Below are 21,175 nucleotides of genomic sequence, written 5' to 3'. Positions count from 1 at the left end.
ATAAATGAGAATTTTCTTTGTGTTTCTGTTACAAAAAAAATTGTCTACTGGTTTCTATTTTTTTTTTTTTTTTTTTAACACTGTTCCCACCGCCGTAAACAAGGCGCGAGCGGTGAAGTGAGGACGAGATAATTCCTTTCATCGCTCGTGGCCTGAGTACTGCAGGAATGTGGTCACAGGAGTGAGTCAGTTGTGGCTATTGATTGAACAGCCGACATGGCGAGCGTTCGCCGTATCTGCCCTCTCCTGTGATTGGGGCGGATCCGTCATGGTTCGTTCGGGGACAGTATTTCGGATTTAACGACCTATGTCGCAGTAATTCGCCTTGCGACCACTTTAACCCTTTAACCCCCATCTGAGTGGCCGAATACGTATCGAACACCGATACTAATGACTTGTATGTATATGATTTATGTTAGGCGTGCGTGTTGTCAGAAATTTGGCTGGGCATTTTAAGTATTTTAAGACATGGTCCTTTACTCCGTGCGATTTTTTGTTTCATTTTTTGGTTATTTTTTTAAGGGCTATTTCTGAAATGTTACCACGATACCTATCTTGAATGTATTGATCTTTCATAAATATTTTCAACGGATATTCACTAAGTGTAATATAATGGGTGTAAAAAGTCGCTCAGGTAGTGTTAATCACCACGAACACTTGCGCAAATTACATCCATTTTATTACACTTGGTGAATATCTGTAGAAAATAATTCTTCCAGAATTACAAATGTAGGGAGGTATGGGTTATATTTTCAGTAGTAATGAAGATGAAATGAAAAAACATTAACATGGCCTGTGGGACCGAGCCTTAAAGCTTTACGCCAGGCGTCAAACAAGTTCCATGTAACTCCGAAGTATGGAAAACTAAAATCCTTGTGTATTCACTCGCCGAGTCAGGGTCTAACATGGATGGAACGAGCCTTACATTCCCAGGGACAGATCTGCGTATTTCGGGCCAGACAGTTCAGGAGTAGAGAATAAAGTTTTAAGAAAACATATTTTTTTGAAGACGTGGTCATGGTTAATAATCACTGAATACGCACGAGTAAGCGATGGACAGAGACACGTTTGAGCACAATTGATACTTTTTTTTGTTTATACTTTTTGTTGTGCTTGAGGGATAAGAAAAAAAAGGGGAGGGGAGCAGCGAGATAGAGACCAGTATTGACTCTAGAGGGTATTCCATCTCCTAGTGAGATAAAAAAAATGCATACAGTGCAGTGGTTTCATTTATTCTCTTTGTGTTAATACTACCTATTCGTTCTAGATTTATTTGATTTTGCTACAACGTTTCATGCGACGTGGTTTGTCTTCGTGTTTTGCTTGCATATGTTCCACCTTTATTTGTTGTTTATAAATCAGAAACTAGGGTTTGGTTTTGAGCCATAGTGCCGCATCACATACACGCGCGTGGATGTGAAGTAGAATTGTATTTTTTTTTTTAATTTTACGTCTTATCGACATTGAGCACAAAACTCTAAAAATCACGGATACTCTGGAAAGTAATCGGATATGGATTTTACAAAGTAACGTTTTCCAGGATTTGTCTGGGGCGATTTCGAGAAACCATAGATAATAGAAACCAGGACTATACATACCTATACCTAAACTATCCCAAAGGGTAGATTTAAATTAAGAGGGTGCTTACAATGAGTTGACGTATCTACTCCACTTATAAAAGCCCGCGTGAATATATTCTTTGGTGCATTTAATTTAAGATATATATATATATATATATATATATATATATATATATATATATATATATATATACACTTTTGAAGTTAATCATTATACAACTGTAAATGCCAATTCTTTAAGTCAAATTTAGTTTAATATTGTTCTAAAATAATATCAAACATTTATGAAATGAAAGAAATCATCTTTAACAATTTCTTTAATGAAATTAAGGCAATCAGTATTCCTTCATTTATAAATATAAATATACGCCAATTTTAAACACAGAATTCAAATATCTTTGACTCAATTTAGACTGGAAAGTGGGTTGAAACAATTAATAATTTAACTAGCTTCAAACCTATTGGCGTACTACTAGCTCGCTCAGACGTGCATAAGACTGTTTAGCGTAAATGCATACCTCTACATCTGGTTAGTCAATATAATTTATAACATTCGTTAATCAAATTTGAAGGGATTTCTGGTACAAACGGTGAAGCAAGAATAATAACACGTATTAAGATGGTTTGGACATTACTTGTTTTCGTAGCGCATAAAGTCCTGGGCGATGATCAGTCCTCGTTGTAGCTCGACTCTTGGCGGTAGATGCGTTGATCCCAGCTGCGAAGTCTCTCGATTGCAGATCTGGGTGGTGAATGATCAGATCTATGCTTCGATACCTGAGTCCGAAGTTTCGCGATGTCAGACCCCGATGTAGGACACTAGGTAGACTTACGACTTTCGAGTATATATTGTAGCACTAATATCCGACGTCTAGTTCAAGTCGATGTTTCCAACACTGATACACTCGACGAAGTTGATGACTGGATAAAAAATATTTATTTCAAATAATATAGTTTATTTGCCGTAATTGTAAAACTTTATCAATCCTTATTTCACCGTTTCTTGATGATTATTCTTTATAAATGACGACTTATTATCGGAGAAACTATTTGCACGCCTATATTAGTTCTCTCAACTTTCCTTAACAGTTATTTCTCTCCTAACTCTAACACAACTTTGTCATAGAAGTGTGTGTGGCCCTAGTCATGTGACTCATGGTACAAACAAATGTTTACGAATTAACGGTGAATTTATATAAATAAATAAACCTAATAATTTGTAATAATTCTATAGGTATTCTTATAGTATGGCCGAACTGGGATGCGCCTTTTATTACATAGCACGATTTAGCTAGAATCGCCATAAGAACAATAAGTGCTGGTAGTGGTTATGTAGCAACATTGACTGAATTGGGTAGGGTGGATGTGGAAATCCGGAATACAATGGACTAAATTCGCAATGTCCTCCAACAGCCAATAAGTTTACGGCTTTTGGTGGTCGTTGGGCTCCTGGGGTCACAGTGGTTGAGAAAGTTAATTGTTTAACTGTGCAGTATATATTAGCTCAGTGATTTCAGGAACAAATACGGAACGGGGAACTGAGCAAAGATAAGCTCTCGGACTCCCCAACAATATTTAAACAACGTGTCTCGACGCACATGTTGCTGGGCACTAGTGTACTGCTTGGAATGCCTATAGAACGAAGAATCAGTGCAAAATATCACCCGTACAAGGCTGGTTAGGAGTTGACGCGCCTATTTGCACTCGGCAGTTATTGAATGTGTTTGTCAACGTATGTGACAGTTGTGCGTTTTTCAAGTTGTAAGTCTTTACTTTGTGCTCTGGATGTCTCGAGTGAGCATTAATTAGTAATTACCTACAATATTCCATACTGATAATTTTACCATGTCATTACGATCCAAGGGGGAAAAAAAACTGTGAAAGGTATTTCGTATGTGATGTCAGCAGATCCATTGTGCCCATCGAATGTGATCATCGCTTTGTATTAAACGTCTCCGCAGGCATTTCCCCCCAAAGAATAATGAAAATATTGATAGTGCCTTTACGTTAGTTAGCTGACTGATAAATTACTGGAAATACAGAAATTAGTGTAGAATTTTTGTTATTTTTCTTTTGTTGAGCGTAATAAGTTTGGAACATAAATTTGGACGTATGGATTGTATAAAAAATCGTTGAAGTTTTTGCATACTATCTAAGGTATATAAATACAGACATGCAGTCTGTTTAAAGACAGTCTTTGTAAAAGTTCTATAGTGCATTTAACATAATCTGAACATTTTGGAATTCAACGTCATACACACACTCCAGTAAACAACTTCTTAAAATCAACTTGAATATGGGCTGTCCTACACATGTAGAGTGTATTACAGAAGATGAAGTATTTAAATAACTAGGCGTTGCCCGGGTTGATCACGGGGTGAAGGGGATTTTTTTTTTCTTTCGAAATAGGATGTAGATAATAATTGTTTTCTTAATTATAACGTCAAGTGTGTAAAATTTAATCAAAAATTACCTAAATTCCTATTTAAGGGGTAGAAAGAGGGAGATGAGTTGATTTTTCAAAATTTCATTAATATGTCGAGTAGTAATTTTGTTCTTATTTTGAGTTTCATGTGTGCAAATTTTCATGAAGTACCAAATTTCTGTTCTAAAGGGTGGAAAGGATCATGGAGATTTTTCGACAGTCCCTTTTTTTTTATAAATTAGTGTAAGCAAGTAATTGTTCTTAATTTAAACGCAAAGTGTGATAAATTTCATCAAAGAGTACAATATATTTAGTTTTAGGGTGCGGTAAGAGGGAACGGGAGTGTTTTTTTTATTTAATGTAGGCAGTGACCCGGCTTTTGTAGAAATCAACTCTAGACAGTAATTTTACTTTCATTTTGAATGTAAAGTGAAAAAAAAATTATTGAGTAGTGTTGAAGTTCTGTTTTAATACATGAGATCGGGAGATGGGGGTGATTTTTCGAAATCTCGTGTAGATAGTGACCTTCCTCGAGTTTCGAAGCTCAATCGGATGAATGATTTAGCAACGCATGCGGGAAAAACAAACAAACAAACAAATATTCATATATATTTATATATATTATCTAATGGTATATGTTTCGTATTTGTTCGCATGGTCATAAATACCAGGGTTCCCGTGGACAGGGAAAACTAAGGGAATTGAAAACGTGTATTCGAAACCTGGAAAACACAGAGATTGACAAATGTTATTTATTTAGACTAGTGTGTTCATTTAATGTCTTAAGACCGGTCGGTAATATAGCTACAGATTCATGTATAGTTAAAACCCTTATTTAATTATTAATAAATTTAAGTGAAACAATCAATGAATCAGTTGTTTACTAATTTATTTTATTTTAAATAGGGGTGGGCAAATAAAATCCTCAAACACCATCATATCCTTAGTATTCGGAGTCGATATTCGAGGGAAAAAATTCTGAGAAAAATATTAGAGGAAATAAAGTAAATTAAAATATCCCACACTGATAACTTCTGAAGTTCACTATGTCAATTTTCTTTCTTTCTAAATATCATATTACCATTCACCAAGATCGTTTACTTTAAACATGTAATCATACAAATAAAATTACAGTATGTTTTTATTCTAGAAACTTGATTTTGAGATAACATTTGAAGGGTTGAATTTTTCAACACCATACTTAAAATTTGTATATCTTGTGCATTATTTTATTTTTTATTCTTGAGACCTATATTTGGATTCGAGGCGTATATTCGAGTTACTCTGTGGGATTCGAATTCGAGTTTCGGATTCGAGAAAATTGGGATTTGGAAAATTGGGATTTGGCCCATCACTAATTTTAAGCATTATAAAATGTCGATAATCATTTACCTGGTCAAATTGAATAATTTACGATATCAAATTTCGATCAAATGTCGTGGTTTTATTTAACAGAATGGCAGCATTAATGTAGCTGATAACAGTGTTAATTGGGCAACGAAAGATTTAATGGTCAGTTTGAAATGTTCTGTTTGGTTGAAATATATTATGATGAGTTATTTTTTGTTTACTGTACTTATGTTATCTTGCAAGATTGATAGATGAGACGGGGAAAAACTATTAGGCTGGACAGGAAAAAAGGGAATAATCAGGACAATGATTTAGATTTAAGTGTGTGGAAACTCTGAATATACTGTTTAAATATGTTCATTTTAATTTGACGAAGAACACTGGTTAAAGATTATTCAAGGATTTTGTAAATCTACGGACACTGTGGGAAATTCACGTGTTCTCAGTTTACTTCTTTGAACACGAATTCACAAGAATCGTCTTGAGTTTAAGCACAACCTTTAAATATAATGTTAAGGGCCCTAATGTGGGGTGTAAGTGTGTTAGTGAGGTAGAATGATAGGTGCTACGCTCGCTGGTGCTTCTAGCGCGGTATCGTCTTTAAACGCAAGGCTGTGGACTGGCGCGCAATCTCCTCGTCGTGTATGGGGCAACTGTTAGATAAAAGTGGTAACCATAACATTTCATGGCTGAGAAGTAAAGTTAAAGGTGTAATGCAAGTACCTGGAGTGTTTTCAAAAATAGGTACAGGCATTTTCATGCCAGGAAATTGATTGAAAACACGCTTATTAGCCCTTTTAACTCTTCTAAAAATAAAGTTTGAAAACGAAATATGGAAAAAGAACCACTTACCCACCCTCATCGTATTCTTTAATGTTTTTTCTAAAACAGCAGCCGCTGGGATATTTTGGAAGGTTTTTTTTTAATCGCGTGGTTATTTCGAAGCTCTGCACACTGTATGCGTGCCAGGTAGACGCGGGTTTAAGTCTACAGCAGTACCACTCTTATTCCTGCCACTTGTTTATTCTGTTTACGACGGATCACGGACCTCGGAAGTCGTAATTCAGCGTGGTTTCCTGGAATATCCAGTTATATGGAACTACAAATACCCTTTGTTTATTTGAGGTGCATTGTACTTCGAAAAGTCCGCGAATTTTTACTGTATTTTCTGACAATGAAGCTGTGTTCGGGTTGCGTGCTCGTTGTTTGTGAGGCCGCGAAAGAAACTGCAATGAATGCGTTTGTGATTATTTTCATAATAGTACTCACGCATGTCTCCTGCTATGCGTGTGATACACTCGCACGAATGTACGTCCACGCACGTGTATTGATTTGGCCGTACATGAGCGAGTTCCATAAAATAAATCCCTTTCGGCCCAGCCTACAGGCGAAGGTAGATTTCGAAGTACCTATTCATCTGGAAATGTTTTGGAAACTTCTATAAACTTCTGGAACATTTTAAGAAATTAATGTACATGACATCTTATAATGTTAGCCAATATCAAAAAAAAAATCTATTAAACATTTTATCATATTCCATGCAGCGATTAAAATTTGAATTTTTAAAACTCAATGCATCCAGCATTGAATGTATTAAAGAATTTAATATTATGCGTACTGAGGTAGTTATGCAATTAATTTTGACTTAAAACATTATTTTTCATCCCTTGCACTAATGCGTAGTCGTATAACAGTTTTTTTTACAAATGTTTAACATAATAATAAAACGGTTAAAAATAAATTCCCACAAATTTTATACTAAGGAAGGTTTTTTTTTTTTTTTTTTTTAAAGTAAAACCCTGTTTTACGGGTTTTATTCGTTTCATCAAAAATAATTTCAGCCAAAGGTTTTAAATAAAGTTTAGGAGTTTTACAATAAATTATAACGGATTTAATAGTATAGCTATTAAAAAATTAACGACTTTTTTGTCTTTCTATCCTTGCAGTAACGGTTTGTTACATATAATTTATTTTGGACAAAAGATATTAACAATATTTAAAACGTTAAACAAAAATAAACATTAATTCGATAGAGTACATGGTAGGGAAGTTTTATTTATTTTCTTATTTCAACCCCAGATTTTATCAACCCCTTGCAGTAATGGTTTGTATTATCAAAAATTGATTTAGAAAAAAAATTAGGATAAAAATCATAAGATTTACAAACAATGTGAACGGAATTGATTGTATGCTTACTAAGGGAATTATTAATTTCTTTTTGCATCTATTTATCAACCCCTTGCAGCGATGGTTAGTTATTTCAAAACTTATTTGTCAAAAGTATTTTTTCAGTGAAAAGTTTTGAACCTTGTCATTCAACCTCTGTTTATTCCAACCCTGGCAGCAATGGTTGGTCGTACAAAAACTTATGTAAGATTAAAGTTGTAGATAATAATATAAGGTTTTACAATAAAACAAAGGATTTAGCGGTGTACACGGTACGTAAATTATGCATTTTTTAAATTCAACCCCTTTATTTTTTCAATCCCTAGCAGCAATGGTTCGTCTAATCAAAAATTATTTCAGACAAAAGTTTTAGAAAAAAATTATAAGATTAATACATAAATTGTACGAATTCTATGTTGTGAAGTTATGATTTTTTTTGTCCACCCCTTTTTTTTCAACCCCTTGCAGTTATGGTTGGTCGTATCGAAAACTTATTAAGACAAAAGATGATGGTATTACTCCTACGAGTTTTAATACGTTCAAACGGATGTGATATTTTCCATGTTATGGGATTTGAAGTAGTTTTTCTGTTTTTCAAAAAACCTTTCTTTTTTTACCCCTTTTTATGGGATATTGCCGATTTTCCACTACTAGATTTTATTTATCATTTAGGAAGTGATTTGTGAAAAATTGTGACAGTTATCGTGTCCACAAAATTGTGATATGTGTGTATGTGTGTGTATATATATATACACACACTGATAAAATTTTATGTTGACGATGGTTTTGGAGTCTATGGACCATGAAACGAAAAACTATATAAATTTTTTTCGAAAGTCGCAACATGGTAACGGCTACAATAAATAGGTAGTATTTCTTTGTAATGTACCTAAAATGAGGTCGAGTTACAAACTTGGGTATTTCTTGTAATGTTTTTCACAAGACTATATCAGTAAAAAATTATCAAGATGAGAAAAATTGGAAAATTATCCATATGAAATTTTAAATTTTGAACTTTTTTTTACACAGCAGAAATCCTAGCTAATTGTCTTTTCGCACACAAAAAGGGTAGATTCGGCTCACTTACTGTGTAGGTATATTACTGGCGTCATGTATATATAGTTATATTATTACACATGGTTTTAAATACAGTTATATGATAATATATTAAATACGGTTGTATATTTACATTAGCTTATTACTTGAGGCTTCGCTCGCGCAAATGCCAGGATAGTAAAGAAATAGACACAGTAAAATTTCAGGTGTATATAAGATTTAATTCACAACATAACCAGTCAGCGTTGGATTTTAGAAACAGGCTGAAATATGTAAACCTATAAATTTATTTAATATATTAAGCGGGTCATTTTTTTTCTCCCGTATTAACCTTGATGAATTCATTCTTCATACACTATATTAAGCAGTAAATTATGAGCAAATCGCCGTTAGGCAAATCGCCGTTAGGCAAAACGTCGTTAGGCAAAACGCCGTTAGGAAAATCGCTGTTAGGCAAAACGCCGTCAGGCATAACTCCGTTAGGGAAAACGCCGTTAGGCAAATAGCCATTAGGCAATTCGACGTTAGGCAAAACGCCTTTAGGCGAAATGACTTTAGGCAAATCGCCTGTTACTCCATCTTGTACAAATAATTTTATGTAAGAGATGTTACTAGAAAGAGGGAGGGAGCTTTTTTTTTTTTTTTTTTTTTTTGGAGCTATGAATAATTAATACGTGAACCACGTTGAGTACCTGTACGACACTCGCTGTCGTGACCCCGGCCCGGTGAAGCTGCGAGGTTGCGAACTCTGGCGAAGGACACGTCTCCGCGCAGGGTCCGCTGGCCGGCAGCCATCTTGTTGGGGCGCCGCGCCCAGCGACCCGACGAGGCACGATGCAGGGGAAGCCTACAACTCACGTAGTTTCGGTTCCCTACCACGTTCGTGCAACTTCTGATTTCTCTCAAAAATTGAAATTAAAAAAAATCGAAGGGTTAGGTTAGGTTAGGTTAGGTGAGTCACAACATGCTTGTTTTCATTGGAAACTTCTGATTTAGCGGCTGAAGTGGCGTTAATACCAAAACGCAAAACTTCGGGAAATCTTCGGAAATTTTTGCAGGGAACCGAAACTACGTGAGTTGTAAGCTTCCCCTCGATGCAGCGCCTCGCGGCGGCCGGCGAGACGGGAGGAACGGAACACACGCGAGGAAACACTCGACCCCGCTCCGCCTATTGCTGCCCCAGGTCGAGTACTGTCACCCGCTTGCTCTTGCGGCAGTCCGCTGCATCGCAGTTTTGTTGCGACAGACTTCCTGCAAGTCGTTTGCAAACGGCGCGCAGAGCTCAAGTGTTACCGCGCCACATACAAACCGTTCAATATGCATCGTGTCTGATTACGAATAGTTTTTAAGAGCCACTGTACTTCTATATTTAACTTTTATTATATAGTTTCTTCTTTAACATGTATATTTTGGACAGTAGAAAAGGCTAAAACGAGTGTTTTCACGGTTTTGTTTTAGGCATAAAATTTTTAAAATATTATCTAAGTGGTGTAGGGAAAGCCTTGAATCTTTATCTTTAATATTCCACCATAAAATTATAGGGTAACCGCTTAAAGTCCCGCAGAGGCGCGTTACTAATTCAAAGACCTCGCGCCAGTTAGTGTATTATTATAGTAGAGGCTGTGAGGCATGTGATACGCGAGCCGGTGTCGCCCTTAGCGCCCTAGCTCTTTTAGGGCTCTTGCGTCCGACCAGGCGGCCACCTTAAACTCCTCATAACAGTTCTCATCTCATCAAACCTCATCGTGTCTAATGTTTACGATGTGGGGCAAGACGTTAAGCCCTTATTCATTCTCACTTACTTCACGCTCGGTGAGATATCAAATAACCGCTGAGTTATTACCATATACCAGGGGTCGGCAGACTTTAGATTGAGACGAGCCAAATATTAAGTAAACAGATTCTGAAAATTTTTTTTAGAGTGCCGCAACATGCATTTTATCTGTATCTACATGGATTTTTAAGTCGATAAAAAACGAGATAAAATCAAAATATTTTATTCACCTATTCCACATAAAGACTTAAAATATAAATGCAACTTAAGGGGGGGGAAAATAGTAAATGTAAAAAAAATGGTAATCATTAGTAGAGCTCTACTGATAAAACAAGAAAACCTAAATTATTTTATTTAGTTATTAAAATAAAATTAAAAAATCCTGTAAGAGCGGTGACGGGCGGTGCTATGGCAGGTGCGAGCGCAGGTTGAGGACATGCGGTGTGATTGGGCCGTCTGATTTGGTTAATAGAAATGTATAGGATCGGCCAGTCTGTGCCTTGCTTGCTTATTTTTCTCCCATGTTGTTAGGCATAAACTCAAAGTCTGAACTGGATATTATTGTGTAATTCTTAAAGCTACCTGATAATATTATCTAATGTACACGTAAGATTTTCTGTTATAAAAATTAAAAATTAATTGATCCGTTTTTCACTCCCTTAGGGATGGAATTTCATAATTATATGCAGTCTATGCCCATAAACTATCTTTAATATGCAAACAAAAAAAAATCATGTCGATCCGTTGCTCCGTTGCTGCTTGAAAAAAGGACAAACAGACAAACACAATTTCGCATTTATAATACTAGTAGGGATACCAAGGCTATTATAAGGGTTCTCAGTGACCTTACTCGCTCTTGGTTCTCTCGCAACCTCAGCCATTATTCGTAATTATGAGTACTCAGTCGGTCGTTAGAGCTTCTGAACCTGCCGTGACCTTGTATGTGTATAGTTTCTTGTGCTTCAATGAGCGTCGTGAAAATGTAACTTGAGCTGTTTAGGTAATTTTTATTTATACTTCGCAGCTGAATTTTATATTTTGAGGTTTAGAAACGGAAAATTGTATTAAATAAAAAAGGTATAGTAAGAAGATTCCCCATGACACAAAGATGTAATTTTTTTGTTTATTATATTCAAAGTCTTTCATTGAATGTTACAAAAATATTTAAGATGGAGATCTCTCCACTTTAATGACCAGTCTTGCATTCCATGTTTGTTATTTAACTTTTACTTTGATTAAGGGCTATTTATGTACAGCGATCAATATGGATGGCTCTTTAGCATTCGTCGTTTGGTCGCCAATTCCATCAGATATTTACTAAATGCCATTTGTGAGTTGTAAAATGTCAAACATGTGATCATAATCATGAACCTTTGCCCTGACTTTACTGCCACTGGATTAAACTCTTATAATTATCAGCCGACAGAAAAATTAGGAAACAAAATATGCAAGAGAACTAGCGTGGTAAATTCGCAGACATAGCTCTTAAATGACAGTAATTACAGGGAAATCATTGAACTAATATATGGTGTTTGAAACTAGAGCCTTAAGGTTAAGTTAGCGATGGCAATTGTATTTAGTACATGAGTTTTTTTTTGTGTAACACCTTAGCTCTCGGTATACGGCATTTGGTAGGAGTAATTTCGAATGGAACAAAAGTCGCATGGAACGGAAATTCGTAACAACGGCGCTGCCATCTGTGGCGGATAGCGCGAACCATTATTGAATTAATTGAATTGTAATTAAAGTGCAAAAAAAATCTAATTTAAAGTTCATAAATCCAAAGGGAAACTTTATAATATTAACTGTTAAGTTAATTATAAGAAGATGAGCAGTATTTTAATGAAATACCTTGTTTAAAATGGGGTCCAAACCTTGGTTTAGTATTTTTTGGCTTTTATCGGAGCCAATCCATTATGTAGTTTAAAATTTCGCTCAGCAAATGTAATGCTCCGGCAGCGAATTCTAGCGGCGGGTGCAGAAACTACGTGTGATTCGCGTCCAGAAAAAAAAAATTGCGTATTTTTTTTATCACACTCGGCGTTATTTTATAGACTTCTACTTTAAATTTCGTGTCCGAGTGTCGTATTATTCGTTCACTTTTTTATTATTATTATTATTATTTTAATTTTTCAGCGTTCACACCGTCTTTGGGCTCTAATTCATGAATAAACCTTCCTACGAACGTTTTTTCTTGTTTCACAATATTTTTTCTGGAAGAATATCACGCTGTTTTCAAGAAGTAGCAGTGAGAAACCGGCGATGGTAGCGAAAAGCATGCCCTGTTTGACAGCGATAGTATTTATTCATGGACCTGCAGCCATCAGTGTTTCAAAGGGAAGCTACTTCACCTCAAGTTGGCGCGTTATTTGCAGTCGGCTGTGCAATCGGCGGTGTCGGCAGCTGCGGTGGCTTCTTTGTTCGGGGGAGGCGCTTTTTTTCCACTCTCGCTTCTCTCTCTCTCTCTCTCTCTCTCTCTCCCTCCCGCCCAGTCCTCGGCGCTCGAGTGTTTGTGCTCTCTTCTTCTCTCCATTAATCCTCGTCCGCCGGCAGCCCGCTCCCTTCGTTCCATGGCCGCCTTTCAGCCATGCCCTCGACTCGTCGCGTTCGGTCGTGCTGCACCCGTAGCCAGGACTTCTCCGGGGGCTTGGGCATAGGTCGCAGTTACAAGTCTGTTGCCGATAGAATTCGTACGAAATCTTACTAGCTATACGATATGCGCAAGACACATTTACAGTTATGGCCACCGCAACGTTTACCTCTCGACGTAGCTGTTCAGTTTTCGGAACCATGCCGCGATTGGAAATTGCGTATCAATTTCCCGGTTCTCGGAACCCATGCCCAGTTTTTGGTTCTCCGAATTTGGACATGTGAAAGATCCATCCACCTCCTTTTCGGGTAAGCCTTAAACGGGACCAGAAACCTAGGGAGTAGATGAGAAGGCCGATGGGTCTTTATGGATTTGTTGCGTTTACCGTCTTGAGATTTTATTTTTTAATTTTGCGTTTTGAAAAAAAAGTACATTGAATAATAGGGAAGGGTACCTACAAAATTATTTGCCTCCGGGCATCTGGAGCCGTGCGATCGACGACACTGTCGATATCGGAGTGACGGCTTAAGAAAAAAGTGTCGCCCCAGGAGAGATTCCAAAATAATATCGACCCGTCGGATTGCTTAAAATAAAATTTTTTAGATCAGCACGTCGCCCCGTCTCACAGCGCTAATTGCAACTTCACCGCGGGTTAGCTTGATGTCACCCTCTACTTAGGATTAATGCATTTTCATGTCATAATATTTTTTTTAAGGTAATTATAATGGATTTTTACTCTTGTCGAATTTTGTTGCAAATTTCGTCGCCAGGTGAATGCCTTGCGTTATCTGCAATTTGTGTGTACATATTCAAAATAATGTCAAAAAGTTAATAACTTCCTTTAAAGTAACTAACTATGCGTACACTCTGATAGTTTTTTCACAGCTAGGTTAATCTATATCTACTAATATAACTGCTCAGGGTGAAAAAAACTTCATTGCATGGATTGCGATGAATTATTTTTGTTAGGTCTTTCGTTAACTTAATCACTAGGCTATATGATATTACATATTTTACTTTTAACTAAGAGGATTTTAGTAGAAAAAAATCATATCGCTGAAGTTAATAAAGCCAAAGTTAAGATACTAATATATATGCATAGAAAATAAAAAAAAAACTACCAACTAATGTGTATCCTTTTCAGAAATTTAACTCCTATAGAGAGATGTTTGTTTTTTTTTGAAGAAAAAAGTAATATCTTCGATTCTATTAAGGCCGAGGTTACGAAACTGCATGAAAAACGTGTAACAATATGCACGATGTGAGACTTGAATAACTCGAAATTATACTGCAAAGGGGGTGCAAAAGAGGTAATATTGGTTTTATTGTAAAACATCATATATCTGAAGAAAATCAAGCGGTATGTTGGAAACTGACACGAATGAGTCACGAAGCATTTTTTAAATATTATTTTTATAATTTAACCTGCAATGGGGTGAAGGTGGGTTTTATTGTAAGAAATATCACTTCAGCTGATCAAGCTGAAGTTAAGAGATTGCGTATGTTATCGTATTGTTTTAACGAATCTACTAAATATACCATCTCATAGTCACCATTTTCAAAACTTCACATTCAAAGGTTGTAGTAAGTTTAGTTTTTGAAAGAAAAATCCGAATCACTTAATCAACAAAAGGGGAAGTAAAGCTTTCATAACTTTCTTTCCTCGAAATTAATTCAACCTCTTAAAGGGGGAAAGTGAAGTAAGTTTGGTTTTATAATAAAATATTATCTCTTCAAACTCTTATCAAGTTGGGGATAAGGTATTGGGTAAGAAAAATAAACACAAACCAACTCATTTTTACAGTTTTCCGAAATTTTACCCTTTATGGAGAAAATTCATATCTCCGAATTAACTCAAGTAGTGGGGGAAGATACTTAGAATTAATGACATAAAAAGTTTAAAGTACTATCCAGTTTCTACGTTTGCAAAATTTTATGTAAAGGAGTGAATAGGGTGTAAATATTGTTTATACAAAAAATAATTTATCTGAAGTTAATCAAGCTGACGTTAATATTTATTCAATATATAAAAACTACAAAATTCTCTTTGCCATTGTTCTTTCGAAATTACTCATCTAAAGAACCGAAAAATAAGTGTTTTGTTGTATATTTTTTTTTTTTTTTTTCACTTTTTCACATGCCATCGCTTATTTGTTGAAAAGTAGGTAAGTAATTTTATATGTAAGATGTTTCAATTTGATTTTAATAATGCGTAATATAAGGAACCTGACATGAATAACATTTGTAAAAGTTTACGAAGTGTGTATTGTTTTCACTGGTGAAATTTCAACTCTGTGAATTTCGTGATGTAATAAAACTTGTACTTAATATCCTACTAAAGCAGAAGGTAAGAAACTGGAAATGAATAGAATACATGTAAAGTTACCTATTATGTTTTTCTATTGATTGAGTTCCCATTTCTAATGAGGTGAAAGAGGTTTTGGTTTGGTTTTACACATGCTAAACATACATAGGTATATACTAAATTACGAGCTGATAAATTTGACATAAATATAAACTTAAAATAAACAAAAGTTATTTATACACTTTTTATTCAAAACCCAATTTACTCAAAAAATTATTAGTTTGATTTTATTGAGTTGATATATATCAATAATAATAAATCTTACAGCTACATTACGTGTTTTACATAGGAAATAAAGAATATTTAGTTTTTTATATTCTAACCACGAGAGAAAATAAGTGAGGGGGGAAAATGTTGTAAACTTTATTTCGACAAGACTGGGTATAATTACTAGTACTTTAATATGCAAGATTATAAATTGTATACATGTATTCTACATTTCAAATAAATAAGCTATTGTTTCACAAATCATTAAAAATTATATCTGTAATAACGTGAAAATGTGGGAGGTTTACTATTCACAATGCCAAATTAATAAAAGTATAAATGTTAAAGATGAAACAGTCTGCAGTAAAATCAAATATGCGTATATTTAATCATTTTTCAGAATATTCTTAAATCAAGGAGACGAGTATTATTTTATCAAGTTTAAATATATCTAGTAATACCCCTAAATAAATAAGCAAGCTCACGCATGCCACTTTCGAAATTCCAATTCCTCAAAGATTTGTTTTATGATTTAAATTATTATCTGCTCCTATTTGAGTGTTTCTCTTGCTTTGATTTTTAGCAGTGATCACATACTTTTCGTGCAATGTTAGGTACAATATCAACATTCTCCTGAAATTTGTGCGAGCGAAGCTGCAGTGGGCAGTTATTGTTTTCAAATTGGAATTCTGCTCTATTTTTTAAAAATACTTTTCACAAAAATTAGAATTAGAAAATAACAATAACAAAAATAAATTTAGTGATTAATAAGCCTTAACAGGTGTGTGTATTTATGTATGTATTTATAATTTTACTCTACATTTTACTTCAAAATATTTTCTTCCTCTGTATTAAAATTTTACAATTGTTTCCAAATATTTGAAAGAAAGAAAAAATAATTAGTAATTGCTGTTTCCCTTGTGCTCCCATATTTAGATTTCAAATTACTGTGCAGTGCAATAAATACCCTTAAGACTTCGGGGGTTTCTCTAAACCGTGTAAACAGTTCATTTCTGCATATTTATTGGTTATGCGCCAACGTTTAGCAACGATGATGTTCCTATATCACAGTAATTGTCATTAATGAAAAGCTGTTGTTTGTTTGTACCTGATGTACCATTTCCAACATGTATTTCAAACAGTACGTTGCTCTTAAATGAGATTTGATGTGTGTATTGGTAACTGTAGTCATGTTTTACGTCGAACTTTCGGAAGAGCATAGTTATTTATTTTGTTAGTTGTTTTATACATGAGTTTTGGGGAAATGGATTTATAATTACACTGCTGATTTTAGATGTTATTTTCGCTTACTTAATAATTTTCGTGATTTTAAAATGATTATTTACTTTCTCATATTAATTATGTTGTTTGTTATTGACAAAAATATATATACAAATGTTTAAATAAACTTAGTTTAGAATGGTGGTGGTAGATATTATTTCTTTCATTACTGTCTTTTTAACTCTAAAACAATATTTTACTCATCAGTTTTTCTAACACTTTATTTACTATCCACAAATATTTGAAAATATTGTCTCAGCTTCAACGGTGTAATTTTGTTTTTCCAGCGGCGAGTGTAGCGGTGCAGTATCGCCTTGGGCATGGCGCATTTATAAAACATCAGGTAAGTGGATACCATTTTTGCTATCGTAAGCTGTCTTAGCTGTAGTAGTAAATGCGCTTATCGGTTAATGCCCTGTCCTTGATAGCATAATTATCGCAGAAGTACCTGTGAAAATCGAGAAATGGTTATCTGTGTTCACGGTACTTTTTGTAGATTATTTCATTGACGTTAAATATCTTTAATCCGGCTCATTAGGGTGAAAGGCCTTTACTGCATTAGTGGTTTTGCCGGATTATCAAACGTAAATTTAAACATACTATACAGTGCAGTGTTATTTAAAGAAAGTTGTAATAATCTATTTTATAAATAAAACATATAGAGTTGAACATCTATATACCTGTGAAATGTAAGATATGAAATGCAACCCGCTAGAAAACCAGAATCATTATATTGTGAACCGTAATGTAATGAAAACCGACAGTAACGATAACATCTGACCGAACTAGAAACGTCTGCTGCGCAGTAACAATACATGGCGACCAAGGTCAACAGCTGGAATCCATCCTAAAATATCTGAACGCGAGCGGCCAATTGGATCCGGATTTCAGGATGTGCCGAACCATAGAATGCCAGATTAAAGACATTACATGGTATATAGTTTTTGTGGTTTAGAAAGCATTGGTAAAGGAAAGGTGCTATTCTCGTAATGATGCTACAGATTGGCGCATGAACAAATTAAGTAAAACAATGTTTTGTATATGTTTGAAATACCACTTTGTCTAATATTATACAACGCTTATGTATGGTTAAATGTTTAAATCAATATTTTTACTAATAGGAAAAAACTGTAAGCACTTGGTGAGAGATTTTGAAATGTTCAGAATTCAAACAAATACGACTTCTTAATGTAAAAGTATCATTTGCGTGAACATCTCGGCTACTAAACATTATTATCAATATTGTCGCAAGAAAGGGGATTGGGGGTTCAAGTAGTTAAGCTCTGAAATTTAAAGACACCATTAGAGCAGTAAGGTACCAATTCTTATGATTTAAAGAATCAGATAACACATGTCACTTGAACATAATTAGTAGATGGATGAAAAATCAAGGTAAATATTAAAAACAAAATATGTTACCAACCCACATCATTAAGGAAGGACAATGTAAAAAATAGTATGATAGGTGGAAAAGGATGCGCATCCACAAAGTGTCTGAAAGAAAGAAAATTTCACTAATTTTTCCTTGAATTCCGATACTTCAAAGGTCCAATCTGTAGCTCAAAGTTGCAGATCAAACCACAACTCACAGATGCACACCTGTCCTGATGCAGGTTCATGACGACAGAAGCAAAATCCCACAGCTGTCACCAAGTGTCTTCACTGTTTAATAAAACGAAGTTCACACATAACCCGCAAGCTCAAAATATTTCAGTAACTTTCCACGGAGTCACACAGTAAAAATGTTTTCTCTAAAACTCTATGGAATCTCCTCCCTGATTATTTGGCCTCATCTCACCTTATTTAACCAGGGTTACTGCCTTCACAATATAACTAATACTTTATCCTTCTTAAAAACATAACTCCTCTGTTCTTGTGGTGTACCTCCTAGTAAACATAACAATCAAATATATACCTCGGTAAATACACCAAAATTGTTAAAATTGAAAACAATAGCTTAACTATACTGTTTCCTACGCCTGTACACTGATAAATCCAAGAGTTAGGAAAAAAACCCTATTTTACTTAGCCACACGTTACTCATAAATTCTTCAGACCCAGCTGATCGCCCACCCAGCTGTAGTTCAAGGTCACTGGAAGTGGCTCGGCTTACACGGAAGTCGCATGCCTGCCGATTATCGCGACAGCACGATGACTCTATTGTTCTTGGTTCAGGCGAACCCAGTATGCAGTTCTCTATAACAATACTCGATCACACACAAGTTTATAGTTCACACTCACCACAGTTTATAAATACTAACTTGGAATCGTCAGAATACAAGTTGAAAAATTATTCAAAATAATGAAATTTAAATGTAAAACTTTAGTTAAAATTAACTTATTGGCTAAAAAAAAAGCTATCTGCTCTTCTTTAACTCTTTGTTATATAATAACACTGTTGTTATCTTTAAAAGATTTGTGCAATGGGAGTGCATGACTTGATGTAAGTTTTTGGACATACGCCATTGCTAAGAACTTTTTCTGTTGAAGAAAAACTAATAAATAAAATAAAGAAATAAATAAAAATACCCAAAAAGACAAAAAACACACAAAATTAAACAAACAATTGCTGTTTTCAACAAGGATATGAACACCACAAAATATTCCGTAACAGGAATATGGTCAACAAACAAAGAAAAACAAAGAAAAATGTACTAAGAGAACGAAAAAAAATACCCACAAATGATGACAACACAAAAATATTGAACCCAAAATAATTCAGCACAACAGTTGAAACGAGACAAAAACACGACAAAACGAAAAGACAAATGAACACAATAGTTTTACCAAAACAGAAACAAGCGACGTTTCGGGAACTGCTATCTGCTCCCGTCCTCAGGCAGAGACGCACATGGTACGGAAACACAGGTTCCGTATTTTGGGTTCAATATTTTTGTGTTGTCATCATTTGTGGTTTTTTTTTTTTCGTCCTCTTAGTACATTTTTCTTTGTTTTTCTTTGTTTGTTGACCATATTCCTGTTACGGAATATTTTGTGGTGTTCATATCCTTGTTGAAAACAGCAATTGTTTGTTTAATTTTGTGTGTTTTTTGTCTTTTTTGGGTATTTTTATTTATTTATTTCTTTATTTTATTTATTAGTTTTTCTTCAACAGAAAAAGTTCTTAGCAATGGCGTATGTCCAAAAACTTACATCAAGTTAATAACACTGTTATAGCAAGACATAACCAAACAAATGAAAATAAGCGCTAAAAAATGTTAACTTCAGAAGTTCAGACCGTCTTAACTAAAAAACATTTGTTATAAAGTATGTTAATTCTTAATTTAAATTATAAACATACAATATACAATAATATAAACAACTGTTTATCGGGGGGAAAAGTAGTAATTGCTTAAATAATCAGAAAACAACTAAATTATATAGTAAATTAAGGTTGACCTAATTATTTAACAGCATCCTCTTCAATTTCTCTCGTCTACTGAAACATACAAAGTGATACAGACAGCAGACAACACAATGCAACTTCTTTCAAAGCATTTGAAATCTCTACCAAAAAACTTAACTCGAAGCCTCACACCATTTGTCGCAAGGACGGGGTTGTGAAGTGGCTCAGTAAGGTTCCAATAACCTAAAAGTCGTATCTTCCTGTACAGGGAAAACTCCAAGTTTACCAACATTCACTTTTAATTAAAAACTAAAAGATAAAAGTACCAAATCGATTTAATCTTTTCACTCTACCGTATAATCTCTGTTCTTATAAATTAACAAAAAAAAAATTAAATAATATCATTTATTCAAAAATAAAATATAAATTAATTTACATTGTGATGTCTATTATTACATTACATATATAAAAAATTAAAATTTTTATTCCTCGTTTATTCATTTTTAATTTTGAACCTTTACGTAACATTTACTTTAACATGAAAACTTAAAATTTATTTTCAACTTAATTTTCATGATTTGCTGAACATCCATTAATTAACTGCTTTGAACGAAAATGATTTTAAAGATTATGCATTACATTACTAGGGCCAATGAAACTGGAGGTTGTTCTACTGTGTTTTTCAGAAATGGGAAACGAAAGTACGTGCCGCCATTTTAACTCACCAGAATGTGTCTCGCGGATCACCCGTCTCGTCGGACAGTATGACTCTTGGGGTCCTCGCTCTCAAATGGTTCCTCGTCACCATGCACACCCGGGAAAAGTTCTAGCGAGAACTTTCGGGAAAGAACAAAGAAAGGCCACGCGGTGTCTGTTCTCCCACCACCATCCTGCCAACGTAGTACAACTGCGTGCCAGGTTGCGACACTTTCCTACGGAGGCAGTCGCGCGCCGCGGTTGCGTAGACCCGCGATCTCAGCTGTTTCGAATAGAGGCCAGTCCGTGCGCCAGATTCCCCGAACCCTTGACGTAAAC

The 21,175-nt window shown here is 34.8% G+C and overlaps 1 protein-coding gene across 2 annotated transcripts in view; it reads left to right on the top strand.

The window, feature by feature from the left end:
• LOC134531736 (uncharacterized) overlaps positions 1-21,175 on the top strand; it is a 377,288-nt gene that overhangs the window by 106,695 nt on the left and 249,418 nt on the right. For both annotated transcript variants that reach the window (XM_063367600.1, XM_063367597.1), the window contains exon 3: positions 17,082-17,137. The gene's annotated coding sequence lies outside the window, so the exon portion shown is untranslated. The remainder of the gene's footprint in view (positions 1-17,081; positions 17,138-21,175) is intronic.

The sequence above is a fragment of the Bacillus rossius genome, chromosome 5 (assembly GCF_032445375.1).
Source record: "Bacillus rossius redtenbacheri isolate Brsri chromosome 5, Brsri_v3, whole genome shotgun sequence".
Lineage (NCBI taxonomy): Eukaryota > Metazoa > Arthropoda > Insecta > Phasmatodea > Bacillidae > Bacillus > Bacillus rossius.
Note: the sequence above shows the minus strand (reverse complement) of the source record. Positions and strands in the feature narration are given on the sequence as shown.